Source organism: Crotalus tigris, unplaced genomic scaffold, assembly GCF_016545835.1.
Source record: "Crotalus tigris isolate CLP2741 ecotype Arizona unplaced genomic scaffold, ASM1654583v1 scf7180000018077.189128, whole genome shotgun sequence".
NCBI classification, from domain to species: domain Eukaryota; kingdom Metazoa; phylum Chordata; class Lepidosauria; order Squamata; family Viperidae; genus Crotalus; species Crotalus tigris.
In genome coordinates, this window is record NW_024096810.1 from 38,367 (window position 1) to 57,420 (window position 19,054).

The 19,054-nt window shown below is 36.4% G+C and overlaps 1 long non-coding RNA gene across 2 annotated transcripts; it reads right to left on the reverse strand.

Annotated features, from left to right (window-relative positions):
• Positions 1-486: 486 nt before the first annotated feature.
• On the reverse strand, positions 487-17,666 carry LOC120309839. Of its 2 annotated transcripts, none has more exons than XR_005557203.1 (3): positions 17,426-17,666; positions 14,697-14,776; positions 487-1,657 (listed from the first exon to the last, which is right to left on the reverse strand). It is a non-coding gene; the product is annotated as an uncharacterized LOC120309839 (long non-coding RNA). The 2 variants fall into 2 exon arrangements; XR_005557202.1 differs by lacking the exon at positions 487-1,657 and adding an exon at positions 7,173-8,196.
• Between the last annotated feature and the right edge of the window lie 1,388 nt (positions 17,667-19,054).

A 19,054-nucleotide genomic window follows, 5' to 3' on the forward strand; every position in this document is an offset into this window, starting at 1 on the left:
CTCCAGCCTTCTGTCACATGGATTGTTTTCTTTATGTTCTTTGTTTCTTAGATTTTAAGAAACTTATATTTTTCCTGTTCGTGATATGGGCATTTAAATATATTTAAATAATTCTAAGTAAAAACAAACCTGAAAGTGTCCTTATCGTAGAATAAAAATAAGTTTCTAGGAAGATTTTGCACAATGTACTCCCTCTATTTTATATTTAATCATAGTTTCCTCAACTAATTCACAATTGATTTCATACAACAGACTGAAAATATAAAATAACTATACTACCTGGTTCACAGAAAGCATACCTTAGCAACACACATTTTAGCCTAACATTGTCTGCAAAACTCAATCTTAAAATAGTTGAATTAAAAGGGAAAAAACCCTGTCGTACAAACCCTGCATTGCTTACTATATACCTCTATCAACACAGATATTAAACACTTTATGGTTGATACTTCTGCTAACATTTTGACAGAACAAGTAATAGGAACATTTTAAGAAGTAATTGGGCATAAAAATCTGAAGCAGATTTGTACATAAAAGATTGCAGATTTAACACTAGTTGACCAAAGATGTTGATTTGGGGGTTTTACATTAAAAAGGCTCATTAATCCCTGCTTATATAATTGCAAGAAAGATGACTTTTACTGGAGGTCACTGTATTCATTATATAATTTCATCATAACTTCTCTTTTCTACAGTAGAAATGTGTTCTTTCTCTTCTTTTCTTTATTGCAAAACCTTGTTACACGAAAAAGTATGTAAAAGTGAAGAGACAGAAGCACAACAAAGGATTTGTTTTCCCCTAATTTTACAACTCATAAATTGTTATTTTATTGCTCATCTTTAATAGGATGTGCTGAATTAAACCAAACATAACAGATGGGTGAGTTTATTTTCAAAATAATTTTTGAGCTCCATTATAGTAAAAAAGTAATTATGGACAGTCTGTATTTTTCAAGATGTGTGCTCTACCCATGACAAATTTCTAGTGTGGTCACTTTTAGTCTGCCTTTTTTCTAAGTGTTCCTTCTTCCTTCTCTCCCATTTGCTATTGACCCCACTCCATTATGAAAAATGTCCATTTATTCCTACTCGTCAGTTAGTTGCTTATCTGTAAAAGGGCCTGCTTTTTGTATTCCATAGTTATTAAGTTTCTTGAGACATTTTTTAAGGGGAACTTCATTAAAGGCTTTTTGAAAATCTATGAGGTCACTTTTATCTACATAGTTATTAATATCCTAAAAAACCTGTAATGGATTAGTTAGACAAAACTTTCCCTTAGTGAGGGAGTTTAAATGTAGGTGTACTAATACATTTCGACGTTGTTTGTATACAAAACAGAATAGTTGGTATATACAGTATATAGACAGATCAATTTTATAAATGAGAAAGACAGTAAGCTTTAATTAACTGCTAGTAAACTTATTCCTGCCTCTGTCCTTTTTTGGAGTGTGGTTTCATATATGCATACAATCACATGTTTACATTTATTTGAGGAGGTGGACCTGGGTTTTTGCTTACGATCATAGGCAATAGAAAAACAAAAGCCAGGCAATTCCAAGTTTAGTCTTTATTGCTAGGTCATAAACTTCTTAATAGTAGTTAGGAGTTGGTTGAACAATTAGCCAGTGAGTGCTTCAAATTTGTCTTGTTAGTGGAGCTGTATGGAGGAGAAAGGCAGAAATAGAGTAACTGTCTAATCTAATCCAAGTGTAAGTCAAAGAGCAAAAGCAACAGGAATGCAGGTCAAAGATACATATAAGATATAGATTTCTTTATGTAACTGAAAACATGCATTAAGAAGTTAAATCTCTTTGGGCCACAATTAAAAGAAAGTTACTTTGTATTCAAGAATATCTATCTAAAACATTGGCTTTGCTTGCTCAGTATTGCCACCTACTCTGACCAAAAGCAACTTTTCCAATTATTTAATTCAATGTAACAATTCCATTCCTCCTTGGTGCTCTCTAGTTTTATCAGATTTCAGCTCTCGTCTTCCTTATCCAATAATTATGCCAGCCACAGATGGTGAAACCTGTGGAAGATGGAAATTGGAAGAAGATTTTTTTCCAAGGTGGTTGAGAAATTCATCCTTTTATTCATGAGCTAGAAATGGGACATAGGATAGGATAGGATAGGATAGCATAGCATAGCATAGCATAGCATAGCATAGCATAGCATAGCATAGAATAGGCCTTGGATGTCTTCTAGTCCAGCCCTCTGCTTAAGCAGGAGAATTTCAGACAAGTGACTGTCTAGTCTCTTTTTAAAAACCTCCAGTGGTGGAGCACCCATGATTTCTGAAGGCAAGCTGTTCCACTGGTTAATTGTCCTCACTCTTAGGAAGTTCCTCCTTAAATTCTAGGTTGCTTCTTTCTTTGATCAGTTTCCAACCATTGTTTCTTGTCCTGCCCTCAGGTGCTTTGGAGAATAATTTGACCCCCTCTTTTTGGTGGCATCCCCTCAAATACTGGAATACTGCTATCATGTTACCCCTATTTCTTCTTTTCTTTAGACTAGCCAAACCCAAGTCCTGCAGCCATTCTTCATATGTTTCAGTCTCCAGGTCTTTGATCATTTTAGTTGCTCTTCTCTGAACTTTTTCCAAAGTCTCAACATCTTTTTTGTGGTATGGTGATCAAAACTGATATGTTTTTATTTAAATATTTTTATTCTTTTTTTGGCAAATAAATTTATTTTGAATCAGTATGTCACTTTCTGTAAGTGACTTTCAAATTTTTGAGCCTTATAGGATATAAAAATCCTAAATTTAGTGAAAGAGCTCATTTGGTTTTCTTTGGTTTCGTTTGGGAAAGTTGACAAACTATTGGAAATAAAATTGAATAAGTCATATTAGCAAAATGTCCACATCCTGCAGCTTTAGAACTGAATACAAATTATATCAGTGCTATTAAAAAATGATCAGTCTTGAAATTATTGATGGATAGAGGTAAAACCACACAGCATTTCCAATCAATGTGTTAGTATCATGGTATATTACCAAGCAGATAAGCAGCAGGCTCACAGTTGTAGATTTACAAAGACAGGAATAAATGTCAATAAGTATATTCTGTTTGTCCATTTACAGTAGCTATAAACTAGCGAGCCAACTAAAAATATTTATTGTGCCTTGAAAATGTCTATGGCAATATGCTTCAAGGTGTACTGTTATATCTTCTATATTTTCTCACTTGAATAGTAACTAAAGGAGATTGATTTTTGTCTTTTTTAACTTTGTTTTTTAGTGTAGTGAGAAATTTCTTATAGTCATGATCAGCCCAAGACCAAATGAAAAATACCACCCAAATCTGTGCCACTGATGCTGGCCAAAAAAGCTATTGTTTCAGAGCATATCACAATTCAAACACAATAACGCTTGAGAGGAGCTACTTGTTGGTATTATTTTAAATCTATTTGTTCTATTATGAAAGTAAAACATTTTGCCAAGACTGGCGGTAGATGATCAATATTGCTGAAACAAACATGGTTTTTGCTTAATGAGTTCTCATACCAAGGATAGAAATGTTGGAGACCATCTGATAATTAGGCTTTGAATGATTGCTTCTGTGACTTTTGTGATCAGCAAAAAAAATTTCCTATAACTGAAAAGAGATGGCTCCACATTTATTTTATATCTAGAACCTGCAGTTGAGAACAGTGGGTATTATTCAGGAAGTGGGGGAGATAATATCTGATTTCCCCTAGTCGTGAAGCATGTGTCAGCTTTGTGAAAACTTAGACAAATACTGAAAACATCTGAAAACTAACTGAGGTGTGATTGACTGAACTACCCAACTTTTTATTATTATAAAATAACCTGTAAAATATATCTTTTTATTACCACTGTCATTGTATGCATATGTGGGCATATGCAATATACATTTATGATCCCATAGCTTCTAGAGTCTCCTGATCTGCTAGCTAATTTGAAGATACTAACCAGAGATAGACTGGGAAATACTTGTTTGGGAAAGCACCAGGATATCCCAGGATTTAGAGTAGGTTGTATATGAATTAAAAATCAGAGGAAAAAAAAGAGGAAATCACTTGCACATTTTTGTCAAGAAAACAACATGAATGTATTGTGGGATGTCAAGGGAGACTTCATCCCTATGCTGCTTGGAGGAAAACTGAATTATAACAACTTATTGCTATTTATAAGAAATAAACGCAATAAAAGAAAAAATGTATTTATTCTTAAATAATGATGGATACAATCGCTTTATTTAGAAGAAACATTTTTCACTTTTATAGGACACTGGAATGTCTCTTGTATACTGAGGTCAGTCAATGGTAGTTTTTGTAAGATTATGCATTAAAAATTTCTTCAGGGTCCCTTTCTAATAAATTAACCAATTAAATCAGCTAAATGTTTTAGCCCTGATGGATACAGTATAAAATATTTTTGAAAGGGAAATGTGTTACTTTTATTTTAGAATATACAGCAAATAATATTCATGAATACAATATTTCACTTAGCAAGAGTGGCTTTGATATTTGCCAGGGTCCCCATAGTTATGGTAAGCCAGAGACATGGTCTTTCATGCAACAGCATTCTTGAAAACAAGATCAAAATACTTCTTGCCAGAATAAATTGTATTTGGTTATTCAGTGATGTCATTTAGATTTCCAAATTATTTCAATCATAATACAAAATATATTGCATTATTTGCTAGCAGAATTTATTTAACATATTATCATACCAATCCTTTTTGCAGATCACTTTCATAGTTGCTTCTGTTTCCTTCCTTTCCTTGTCATAGAATTCAAATAATTGCTGTGGCTTAGCAATTTTAAATGGCCTGACAGTTTTATGCCAACTGGCTCAGCATATTATCTAATCTACTTTTAGACTGAAACTGACAGTACCAACAGTAGATTTTTAAAAAACCCTATTTGTTCAGAGCTTACTGTTGTACTATGGCTGCTATTGCAAATCTAATTCATTCATATCCTGTCCTCTTGGTTTTATTTTTTCTGTAGTTACCCTGGATTTGACTTTATTCATGCTACAGGTAGCACCAAAGAAGGGGAAGCATTAATGTGGAAAGTATTTATGCAATAGAATCCATTCGCATGATAAAACATCTCCATGTTATCAGATACTGTGGAATCACTATTGTGATAGGAATCATTTCTGTAGAAAGAACAAACTACTGAGCACTATAGATATGTTGAATTTTTTGAGCTCTTTACCTACCAACTTTAGTTTTGTGTGCCAAAGCTGGAAAATCATCTTGCTCCTTCCATTAATGCATTTAGCTGTGTTCTACTTGGGAAATTGGGGCAAAGTTTTGCAAAATAATTCTGAAACCTCTTGCCTTAATCTATGAATTTATAAAAGGTATCAACTACATCTTGGAATGATACAGTAATGAATTATCTCCCATAAACTGTTCAGATCAGCAGCGTAAGACATCGTGATTCATTTGAAGAGAGAGATGATGGTCTGGAGCAGAGATAATTACAGAGATGGATAATAAGATCGAAGGGTGTGGCAGGATAAATGTGCCATTTTGACAGTTCAGAAAGAGAGAGCAGTAATTCATGGAACAGTGAAAAGGGTTGATTTTCCCCCCCCCCCGGCCCTCTAATAGTTTCCATGAATAATAAATACGTATTTGGATAGGACTATGATATATCATCACAAAGCCCAATGGCATTTCAACAGCCTATGGAATATTAAACCATACTAATAAGTTGCTTTGAATAAGTTGCTGCCTTTTAACTCAAACCCACCATTGGTGATATGTGGATAAAAGTGCTACATTTTTAATGTCTATTAAATAACAAATCTTGCCACGAAGTACACTTTTAAAAATAAGTTCTCATTTATTATGAAGAAACATTAATGTTTTCAGAATCTTGTTCAAAGTAGAGGAAAATGTATTGAGGTATAAAGTGGCAAAGCAGTACATGTTCGTACAGTATGTGCTGGAGGAAGGTGGGTTTCTATCTTTAATTCTGCAATCGTCATTCTAGCAATTTATAGCTGCTCTGGTGGCCTCCAACAGTTAAATCCCAAGGAAATGTACCACTAAGCTTCTTTTTTCCAGATTGAACATTCCAATTTTCTTCAAAATTCCTTAAAGGCACAATATTGGGTCCCTGAGTCATCCTTGTCGCCCTTCACTGAACGTGTTGCAGTCAATATGCTTTTGGAAATGTGGTGCCAGAATTGCACACAATAGTTCAGGAATGATCTCACTAACTGCAGAGTAGGGTGTGTAAGGACTACATATGTTCTTGATATAATTCTTCTTCTAAATCTAAAGCAGTTTAAAACTGCATTTGGCTTTCTAGCAATTGTCTGTTTCTGCTGGCTTAAATTCAGCTTGTTGACACTGACTGTACCTTCTCTGATGTAGTGCTTCCAAGCCACAAATCATACATATTTTCTGTGTGACCTACATTTTTCTCCCTGATATAATATTTTACATTTATTTCCATGCAGAAAACCATCTGGTTCCTCTCAGTCCAATCTTTCACTCTGCCCTGATTAGATTGCAATCTCATTTTACAATCCGGGATTTTGGCTAGATTTCCCAATATTGTGTCACTCACAAATTTGACAAGCAGATTATCAACCCCATTTTGCAGGTCACTAATAAAAATGCTGAATAATGCTGGCCTCAAAACAGATCTCTATGAGACCTCACTAGATGCAGTTGTTTTAGAGGATAGGTTATTGAGGAATAGAAAAATCAACTAGGGATTGGAACCAGTTGTAAATGGAGGCAGAACTGAATTCAAAACGACAGACTGATCCCTTTTCTTCTTTCATCTCTCTGCCATTTATTTTTCCTAATATGTAATTTGTGACTTGGGGAAGAACTTTAATAAATTATGTTCCATTATCCAAAAGTACCTTATATATATACATATATACATATATATATATACATATATATATATATATATATATATATATATATATATATATATATATATATATATAGGTCTTTGGTTGTTCGGGTTTTCTCCCGCGTAAAATTGGAAGTGTCTTGGCGACGTTTCGACGAAGTCCCATTCGTCATCTTCAGGCTGGTGTTTTCAGCTTCGTGCACATACAAATACCCGCGAAAACCTCAGAAAACATATATATATATATATATATATATATATATATATATATATATATATGAGTCTCTCGTCGATTCTTTTACCTAGCCACATTTCAGGGTTAGACTACAGTACATTGTTGCTGAAATAGACATTCTTTTAAAAGTTTGTTACAATTGCTGTTTCCTAGTTCTCTGTGTTTAATGGAACCTGACATATATTATAATGGGGTCTGAGAATAACCTTGAGGAACAGGAGGAAGAGCCACCAGCAAGACAATGATTAGATAAAAGAAAGTTGACGCCAAAATGGGAATGCAGTTTGAGAAAATGTCTCAGCAGACTTGACCTTTCCTGTGTCTCTTGCAGTTTAAAGGCAAGGACAAAAAGACTTTCAGATTTGTAAAACTGGTGTTAGCCTTTCCAGGCAAACCAGATTAAAAAACCCAAAGTTATGAATATTAATGAGACTTGTATTTAGGGTTACAGTAGCAGAATCTTGCAATTCTGAAACCCTAGGCATATTTTATATTGCTATATTATTATTACTATTAATTAATACTATTATTAATGCTATGAATTAGAATTTGGTATTCAAGCTATATATTTGTTTTTTCTTGTTTTATTTTAGTTCTCTGTGCACTGCCCAAGGGTCACTACTGTGAAATGGGCAGTTATATAAATTGTATAAATAAATATACAAAATGGGGAAGTTTGAAGGACAGGCTCACCATATGGATGTATATATGCAACTCTGAAGAGGCCTGGGTCTAATGCAACAATCTTCAAGATGACATTTCTTGATCCTTTCATCCTCCTTATCATTCTCAACATAAGTTTTCACTTGCAGGTAAAATAGCACATGAATAAAAATGAGAGAGAAACTAGGAATGTTTACATCCAAATTCTAGGAGCTGTTCTCTTGGCTCTAGGGTTTTTTCAGAGTTTGCCAGCTGAAAGTGGGGCAGAGTTTATAGCATCCCTTCCTTCCCCTTTTTCCATTTACAGATTATCAATTTCCAACACTTTATTTTCCAACATATTCCAGTTTACAGTACATGTAAGTACACGGTTATTCTTCAGTGAAACAAATTGATTATTGGTGCACGGGAATTAAAAGTGACTCAGACATTCTGTTCTAAAGATAGATCAGAAAAAAGAAAACTGAAATAGTTATTGATTGTATTACTTTCATTCAATGGACAAATTAGTTTAGCAAAGATTAATGTTCAAATTATCAATTAACCTCTGAGCATTGACCCGATACACTGGAGGTAATATATATAATTCCATTATTCTTTATTGCTGACATTCTCATTTGGCAATGTCTTAATACATCTATCATTTCTCATCATTAATAATGGTGAACAGAAACTTCCAAATAAAAAATAGAATTAACAGAATGTATTTTTCATCCTTGGTTGCATGTTTACCAATATTATACATGTAATGCCATTCAAAGTCCTTTGGAATGAAGACAAGTTATAAACAAACAGACAACATTTATATGTGCTTATGTATATATACCCCCTTTATGGATTACTGCCTTGTCGTGGCGAAGGGGCTTGTGCAACTCAATGAAGCTATAAGCTATGCCGTGCAGGGCCACCCAAGACGGACAGGTCATAGCAGAGAGTTCTGACAAAATGTGATCCACTGGAGAAGGAAATGGCAAATCACTCCAGTATCTTTGCCATGAAAACCCCATGGACAGTACTAAAAGGCAAAAAGATATGACGCTGGAAGATGAGCCCCTCAGGTTGGAAGGTGTCCAATATGCTACTGGGGAAGAGCAGAGGGCTACTACTAGTAGCGCCAGAAAGAATGAAGCAACTGGGCCAAAGCCAAAAGGATGCTCAGCTGTGGATATATCTGGTGGTGAAAGGAAAGTCCGATGCTGCAAAGATTTTTTCTCCATAGGAACCTGGAATGTAAGATCCATGAATCAAGGCAAGCTAGACATAGTCAAAAAAGAGATGACAAGACTGAACATCGACATCTTAGTAATCAGCGAACTAAAATGGACAGGAATGGGTGAATTTAACTCAGATGACCATCAGGTATACTACTGTGGGCAAGAATCCCTCAGAAGAAATGGAGTAGCCTTCATAGTCAATAAAAGAATAGAAAAGCAATACTGGGATACAATCCCCAAAATGACAGACTGATCTCAATTCGAATCCAAGGCAAACCATTCAATATCACAGTAGTCCAAATCTATGCCCCAATCACTGGTGCTGAAGAGGATGAAATTGACCGGTTCTATGAAGCCCTACAGCACCTTATAGAATTAACACCAAAAATGATGTCCTTATCATCATGGGGGATTGGAATGCTAAAGTAGGAAGCCAAAAGATAACCAGAATAACAGGCAAGTTTGGCCTTGGAGTACAAAATGAAGCAGGGCACAGGCTGATAGAATTTTGTCAAGAGAATACGATGGTCATAACAAACACTCTTTTCCAACAACCCAAGAGAAGGCTCTACACATGGACATCACCAGACAGTTAACATAGAAATCAGATCGACTATGTATTCTGCAGCCAAAGATGGAGAAGCGCTATACAGTCAGTAAAAAGAAGACCAGGAGCTGACTGTGGCTCAGATCATGAGCTTCTTGTTGCAAAATTTAGGCTTAAATTGAAAAAAGTAGGGGAAAGCACTAGGCCGCTCAGGTATGAACTAAATCATATTCCTGATGAATATACAGTAGAGGTGACAAATAGATTTAAGGAATTAGATCTGATAGACAGAATGCCTGAAGAACTATGGATGGAAGTTCGCAACATTGTATAAGAGGTAGCAACTAAAACCATCCCAAAGAAAAAGAAATGCAAGAAAGCAAAATGGCTGTCTGAGGAAGCTTTGCAAATAGCTGATGAAAGAAGGGAAGCTAAAGGCAAAGGAGAAAGAGAAAGATACACCCAATTGAATGCAGAATTCCAGAGAGTAGCTAGAAGAGATAAGAATGCCTTCTTAAATGAACAGTGCAAAGAAATAGAAGAAAACACCAGAATAGGGAGGACCAGAGATCTCTTCAAGAAAATTGGAGATATGAAGGGAACGTTTCATGCAAAGATGGGCATGATAAAGGACCAAAATGGCAGAGACCTAACAGAGGCAGAAGAGATTAAGAAGAGATGGTAAAACTACACAGAAGAACTATACAAGAATGAGCTTAACATCCCAGATAACCACAATGAGATGGTCATTGACCTCAAACCAGACATCCTAGAATGTGAAGTGAAATGGGCCTTAGAAAATCTGAGTAACAACAAAGCTAGTGGAGGTGACAGTATTCCAGCTGAGCTATTCAAAATCTTAAAAGACGATGCAGTAAAAGTGCTACACTCCATTTGCCAGCAAATTTGGAAAACTCAACAGTGGCCACAGGATTGGAAAAGGTCAGTTTACATTCCAATTCCAAAGAAAAGCAATGCCAAAGAATGTTCAAACTATCGCACCATTGCACTCATTTCACATGCTAGTAAAGTTATGCTTAAAATCCTACAAGCTAGACTCCAGCAGTATGTGGATCGAGAACTACCATAAGTACAGGCAGGATTTCGAAGAGGCAGAGGAACTAGAGATCAAATTGCCAACATACGCTGGATCATGGAGAAAGCTAGGGAGTTCCAGAAAAACATCTACTTCTGCTTCATTGACTATGCTAAAGCCTTTGATTGTGTGGATCACAACAAATTGTGGCAAGTTCTTAAAGAGATGGAGTACCAGACCATCTCATTTGTCTCTTGAGAAACTTATATGCGGGTCAAGAAGCAACAGTGAGAACTGGACACGGAACCACTGATTGGTTCAAAATTGGAAAAGGAGTCCGGCAAGGCTGTATACTGTCACCCTGCCTATTTAACTTATACGCAGAGCACATCATGAGAAAGGCAGGGCTAGATGAATCAAAAGTTGGAATTAAGATTGCCGGGAGAAATATCAACAACCTAAGATATGCAGATGATACCACTCTAATTGCAGAAAGTGAAGAGGAACTAAAGAGCCTCTTGATGCGGGTGAAGAAGGAGAGTGCAAAAGTAGGCTTGAAACTCAACATTAAGAAAACCAAAATCATGGCATCCGGCCCTCTCAATTCCTGGCAAATAGATGGGGAAAAATGGAGGTAGTGACAGATTTTATTTTTCTGGGCTCAAAGATCACCTCAGATGGGGACTGCAGCCAAGAAATTAAAAGACGCTTGCTCCTGGGGAGGAAAGCTATGGCAAATCTAGACAGCATTCTAAAAAGCAGACATCACCCTGCCAACAAAAGTGCGTATAGTCCAGGCCATGGTTTTCCCAGTTGCAATGTATGGCTGTGAAAGTTGGACCATAAGAAAGGCTGAGTGCAAAAGAATTGAGGCCTTTGAACGATGGTGCTGGAGAAGACTCCTGCGAGTCCCTTGGACTGCAAGGCGTTCAAACCGGTCAGTCCTAGAAGAGATCAACCCCGACTGCTCTTTAGAAGGCCAGATCCTGAAGTTGAAACTCAAATACTTTGGCCACCTAATGAGAAGGAAGGACTCACTGGAGAAGGGCCTAATGCTGGTAAAGATTGAGGGCAATAGAAGAAGGGGACGACAGAGAATGAGATGGCTGGATGGAGTCACTGAAGCAGTAGGTGTGAACTTAAATGGACTCCAGAAGATGGTAGAGGACAAGAAGACCTGGAGGAACGTTGTCCATGGGGTCGCGATGGGTCGGACACGACTTCGCAATTAACAACAACAACATGTATATATACATTCAAATAAAAAAAAAGTATAAATATTCTAGAAGTGAATACATTCATTTCCCTCCAAATCTCACTCCAAATCAATTATTTTGTTGCAGGGTCCTTGGTGCTCTCTGAGCATGGTAGGGGGTTTTTTGCAGACGTTTCATAATCAAACTAGGTAACATCATCAGTGCATGACAGTAGTGGTGATGAAATGTCTACAAGAAAACCACCATGCTCGGAGAGCACCAAGGACCTCACAGTTCAACTCTGAGCTGCAGATATTCTCTCCTATCAATTATTTTGTTAATTTGCACCCTACTTCTACTCACTTTTCTCAGTTCATTCTTTGGGAGGTGGGAATTCTGATCTCTCTATCTCCTTTTTGCTGTTTAATTATTTTCCTTCCTACTATTGAACCTGTTGTTGTTGCTACTTGATTCCATAAACTGGAGTTAGAGAAGTTAGTCCCATTGTCTCTTAAGGCGTGCATTGGGAAGCAGGCTTCTCTGCCAAGGGTTTGGTTTGGTACTGCCTTTGCACTTTGTCTTTGCACTTTCCCCAGTAAGGAGCCCTTCACTGAATATCCTTCCTTCTTTCCACACCCAACTACAACCCTGAGTTGTTGCATTCGACAACACGTCTATGGGGGAAATGGCAACTCCTGGAATTGCTTAGTATTTTAAAAAGAAGAAGAAGAAATCTTGGTATCTTGTACTTTTCCCTGAGAATCAGGGTCCTGGGAATTTTACTGAATAAACTGTATGAATATACCTTCAAAGATGCATTTTGTTCAGATGTCATCAAATGGAGGTGGATTTTTTTTCCTAACCCTTTCCATTTGTATTGTGGCTCAGCACAAATTTTCCTAATGGGTTTATTACTTCGTGATTTGCTGCTTCAGAAAGGATTTTTAAATACAAAGGGTGACAGAAACTTGTTAAGATTCCTGATAATGATATGCAAGAAATTCACCTGAAATTCTGTATTTCTGCAGGATAACTAGTATCCGACATGAGGATTTGCCATCCCTTGAGTGAAGAAGGTAGAAGGAACAACCACACTTCCTGAGGATTCAAGGCAGGGCATTCAGAAACATATGGCACATTCTGGTAGTAGTAGACACGGTTAACATTCAAGGCCACACTTAGAGAGAGGGAAAAGAGTGGCTTGTTCCCTGCCAAGTCTAAATAACGATATTTGAATATGGGGGGGGGGGGAGAGAGAATGGAAGAGTAAAAGCAGTATCGTGCCAAGATCTGCTCAGTTCTTGAAATGGAGAAATTTAAATCATCCATCTTGCTGTCACTGCGGCCTTCAAAGAGCACTGATGTTCACTCTGCCAACTTCTGCTACTCTGTATAAAAATGTTATTTGATTTCCTCCTCCAACTTGCAGTATGCAAAATCATTCTTTTTTAAGCTTTTGTCGCCCTCTGGTGGAATTTATTCAGGTGCTTCCTGAACAATAATTGGAAGATCTGGCTACTCTTGAAAACTAACAAGGAAAATATAAGATTCAAAACATCCTTCCAGGAGAGTGTTATGGGAAATAATCTATGTTCTCTTTTTTCTTTCATTTATAGCACCAACTACATAAGGGTAAATAAAATATTTGAAACCAGTTGCCTTACAGCAATAATAGTAATAGCACTGAGAGTTATATACCGCCCCATAAATCTTTACAGCACTGTCTGTATAGTTTACACTGTACAGCATTATTTGCATATTGCTTCCAACAAACTGGGTCCTCATTTTATTGACCTCAGAAAGACGGAAGGCTGAGTCAACCTTGACTCCCATCAGGATCAAATTCCAGGTTGTGGGCAGAATTTGCCTGCAATACTGCACTTTAACCACTGTGCCTCCAGTGTTTATAATAGCAATGTAAATATTTGCTGCCCAGAACAGACACTTTACTTTTTTTTAACAATATGCCCTTTAAAATTCTAAGGAGTAACACCTACTATTGCATATAGCAACTTTATTTTATGGGTTGATAGTATAAAGCAGGCATGTCAAACTCGCGACGTCATATGATGTTGCGCAATGTATTGCAACTTTTTCCCCATTGCCGGTAATGCGGTGGGTGCGGTTTCGACATGATGCATCCAGCCCGTGGGCCGGCATTGACATGCCTGTTATAAAGGGTTGGTGCTGTAGGAAATCGTCAGCTCAGACAGAACTTCTGTGGAATTTATCAGAGCATTCCTGTGTGCTCAAAAGCTATATTCTGTCAAGTCATTTGATAGAAATATGAATAAAAGTGCATACGATTTTCAATTACTGTACCTAAGTGGCCAGCAAAACACACATCGGAATATAGGAATTTCACTTTTTTCCCCCGATCCTATAAATACAATCTAGTATATTTACAAATTATTCTTTCCCTAAGACTAGGAGATTGCTAATCAGTTAGAATTCTTTGCAACCTTAGAAGCAGCATTTAAAACCGCAGGACTTGCCACAGAATAAAAAAAAAACATAAAGCGGACAATCACACCACAAACTAGAGCACAGAATCAGAACCAACTTAAAGCAGAGGACAGAGCAGCCCTCAAATACCTAAAGAAGGACTAACCATTCTCCTCCTTCAAGCAGACAAAGACTGTATCATGATTATCATGGATAGATCATTATACACATAAAAACCCAAAGAATTACTGGAAGACAAAGAAAGCTACATCCTTGTAAACGCCAACCCAATATAGAAACTAGATGTTTTGATCAAGAGAACTCTTAAGAACCTAACCAGAAATGGTCAAATCATCAAACAACAGAGGTGGATGAAAAGCAGGAGACCCATCCTCCCCTGATCCTATTGATGCCCTAAAATACAGAAGCCCAAAATATCTCTTTGCCTAATTGTATTGTTACCAGGGAGTCCAACATATAGCATAGTTAAAGTACTTACAGAAAAGCCTGGACATCTGAAAGAGGGGAATGGATATTCTAGGAATTCACTACTACAGTTCCTCCAGAAAAATCGAAGACCTAATAATAGAAAAAAATGAGGTTATAGTTTCATTTGATGTCACAGCATACATTCATAGACCCAGAACTAACTTAAGAATCCATGGGAGTAGTATTACACAACAAAACACAACCTAACCAAATACACTAAAATTGAAATGCTCAGAATCATGAACCTTACCAACCTCTGCCTCATTGCCTACTTTTAGTTTAATGGGAAAATATACCAACACATCAGCATAACAGCATGTGGAACACCCATGGGATCACTACTCTCAGGACACATAACAGAGATTTTAATGCAGTGTCTAGAAACTACTACTACTACTACTACTACTATTACTAATAATAATAATAATAATAATAATAATAAACCCTTTATTATCAAAGTATAACATGTATACAGTGAAATTGGCTGAGCCTCCCTCTGTGCCCCCCCTCACCACAAACTCACAGTGACTACAATACTCCGGTGCATAGAAGTGTGGATCCAGTATGTAGATGATACTTTTGCCATAATAAAAAAGGAACAACTAGAGAAGTTGTTCTCTAGAGAACTAGAGAATCAGCAACATCTTCAAAGAGATAAAACTCACAAGGGAAGAAGAAGAAAAAACATACTGCCCTTCCTGGATATCCTCATCAACAGAGGAAATGAAGGCAAATTAGAAACAGAAATCTGTCATAAAACCACCCACATTAACCAAGTGCTCCATTATCAGAGTAACAACCCAACCTCTCACAAGAGGAGCTGTGCAAAGAACATTATTCAGATGAGCACAAACATACTGCAGCAAGCCAAAACACCAGAAAGAGGAAACAGAATATCTGTATAACATTTCCCAACAAAATGGATACACTCACACAACTTTATCAAAAAGTTTCTTACCAACTGCCATATATCAAAAACATCTCTAAAACAACCAACAGTTTATTACAACCATATGGCATCACTATAGCACAGAAACAAACTAAAGCCTTCCAAAATATCTTCAGTAAACCAAAAGATCCAATAACCCAAAGAGAAAAAAATCAGGAGGCATCTACAGCATACAGTGTAAGGACTGTAATAATGCTATGTAGAATAGCCAGACAAAAGACTAATAGAAAGCATCCACTATCAATCAGAAGACATGATACAAACTCCTTAATTTCACACACACGACAGAATAGGAATTGTGAGCAAGCTAAATCCAAAAATGCTAGGGAATTCCTGGTATCTTGGAATTCAGACTGATCAGCTATCAACAGGCACATAGAGATAAACAACTTCCTTTTTATGACCCTGTAATCCCTTAATTCAGGGTAGAGTTGGGGTGACTGGATAGAGCTGAGCATTTACTGACCGGATGCCCTTCCTGGCACCTACGTGGAGTTCACAGCAGATATTTTTTCTTTGCACCCTGCGAAAGAAATATCTGCTGCTACCTAGGATTGAACTCTCAACCCTTTGAGTGGAAAGCCATAATCTTCACCACTAGGCCACCATGCTGTTCTCATAGTGGTAAACAACTTTTACAAACACTACTCAAAAGAGACAATAAAAAAGTTAAAGAAGAAGCAAAAAGACTAGAACATTTCATCTCCAGCAATTCACTATCAGATAAGCAAAGATTAACACTAGGGTTAATACTAGACAAACAAGCAGTAAACAATATACTAATCAAGGAAATGCCAATGCAGACAAACATTCAAGTAGTAAACAACAGCTTAATCAAGGAACTACCAAGGAGAAAACAAGAAAACAAGATTGACAGGACAAGCCACTATAGAGAGCAAATCCCATTCCTTTCTAGCACTGGAAATGTAACTTAGTTATGTTTGCATGAAGTAACACCACAATCATATTTTTTCTCAATAATGTAGTTGTAGTTATAACACTCTTCCTATTTTGCTTAGTTGGTTATATTGTATTAGTAAACAAAGAGACAAGTTGACATTTAAGTTAACATCTGGTTCTTAGGCTGCCAGCACAGCACATACACATAGACACAAAAGTATCAATCAAAATGACTACTGATGTAAACTGTTTATTTAAACAATGAACAACAGTTTACAATAACTGAAAGTTGATCATGTGTTGTTTATGGTTCCTTGGATACTAGAAGTATTATTTACAAGAACTAAGATTCATTATTGTTAAGTTTACTGAAAGTTAGAAATCTGTGCAACTTCACTGCACAGTCAAACATTTGCAAAGGTAAAACATTTCATTCAGTTAGCACTTGAACACCATTGAGATTTTAATAAGCTTAAAATGTAAAATATATCAACTAACACACATAAGATCCTAAGGTCTTACATTATGATAATTATTTTTTTCTTTAATAGTTTAGTAAATTGGAAAATATTCAGTGTTTTGCCTTCCTCAAGCATTTGGAAAGCACAGCTCTGACATCACTGCTCTAAACAGAATTAACATTTACTCAGTGGAAACTTCTGTTTCTGATAAAACATGGAATAGTTTTAAACCTTAAACTGTTCTAACAAGTTCTAGACTGGCTGATCTGCTATATATTGACTAGATTCACAAGTAAGATAAAAATACAAATGTCACTTGTATGCCATCAATGTTGGCATAGAAAGCACCCTTGTAAAGAATTCCATTTAGCACTCTTCCCAGAAAGCATTTTTTTAAAAAATCAAAATGTATTATATGTAATTACATACCAATAATTTTCTGAGCATCTGCTGGATTGCATGTAACATTTCTGTCACTATTTTTGGTAGGTCAATGCAAATACAGTCAGTGAGAGTGCATTATTGATATTTTATCTACTTCTCTTTTCTTTTACTTACAACCAGCATCTCTTCTTCCAATGTGATATGCTTGTGTAGTGCACAATTTGCTCATTAGGTTGCAGCAGCCATGAATCTCCCAATTATGTAATATGTAAATGAAGAACCTAAAGAGCAAGATAAGAGCTCAGACTGCTTATCTTCCTTCTCCTGTAATGACTTGCTCTCTTTCACCCACAATTGCATTCCCCTGCTTATCTCTCCTTTCAGAGAGCAACGCTGGCTGTGGAATTCTGGGAGTTGAAGTCCACATGCCTTAAAATTGTCAAGTTTGGGAAACACTGTCCTAGAGGGCTGAGCTGAGTGTAAGAGCCTAAACCTCTTGAGCCATATCAGCTCTCTTCACCAAGTCTATCACCACCATAGCCAGTCAACATTTATAACCTGGTCTGTCTGCAGTGTGGCAAGCCATTCTAGCCAGCCTACTACTTCCATTCCATTTCTATCTTTCTTGCCATGTCCCCCATTCCTACCCTTAATTTCCAATTCTTCTTAATAAAATTACCATATAACAAAACTAAGGTGAATTAGTATAATGCCCTTGCTACTTCTCTATTGCAGCCTAATCTTCTGATAGGCCAACAAGTAAAGGAAATATATGGAGATAAGGGAGCTTTACTCTATAAGAAAACACAAATTCATTTTCAAATCTGATTTTTCAGGGAAGACCACACACACACAAAAAGGCATCTTAGAGCCTCCAGAAATTGTGGATGTTCCAACATTGGAAGTTTTTAAGAAGAGACTGGACAACCATTTGTCTGAAATTGCATAGGGTTTCCTGCCTGAGCAGGGGGTTGGACTAGATGACCTCCAAAGTTTCTTCCAACTCTATTATTATCATTATCATTATTATATCAGTTCTTATATATAAAATCTTAAATGAATAAGCAATGCTTGATTTGATGTAATATATCAAATCAAGCATTGATGAAGATATCCCCATTAATCTATCAAATTATTAGTTTACCTTCTGGAGTTGCTGGAAGGCTTAACAGTATACACCTTGCAAAGAAATTGGTATCTGGGCACGTATGTTGCTCATGTAGGGTTTGTGCATATGGTAATTGGTTACATTTCTGAAAGCTTTTCAAGTCTAAGTTAAACATTCTTTTTTAAAAAAAAATAATGACATATACATAATTTTCTAATTTAGCACTAATGATACATAGTCTGGAGCAACTACAGTATTGCGTACTGTATATCTTTCTATCTCTAAAAAAGAGCAGGCAATGATGAGACTTTTCTCCAGAACTTTATTATAGATTCCTATTTCTTTTTAGTCATTAACCAAAGAGTTCTGTCTTCAAAACAAATTTAAGATGCCAAGAAGAGCAGAGAGCTTCCCAGAATGCTAATTACTATGATTATTCATTCTGATACATTGGTACAGTCTCTGAACTTGTCATTTTCTTCTATACAAATTGGCTAGCAAATCCATCCTTTCCTTTTTTAAAAACCACTACTCACTTCATGCACCAATTATAATTCTTTATCTCT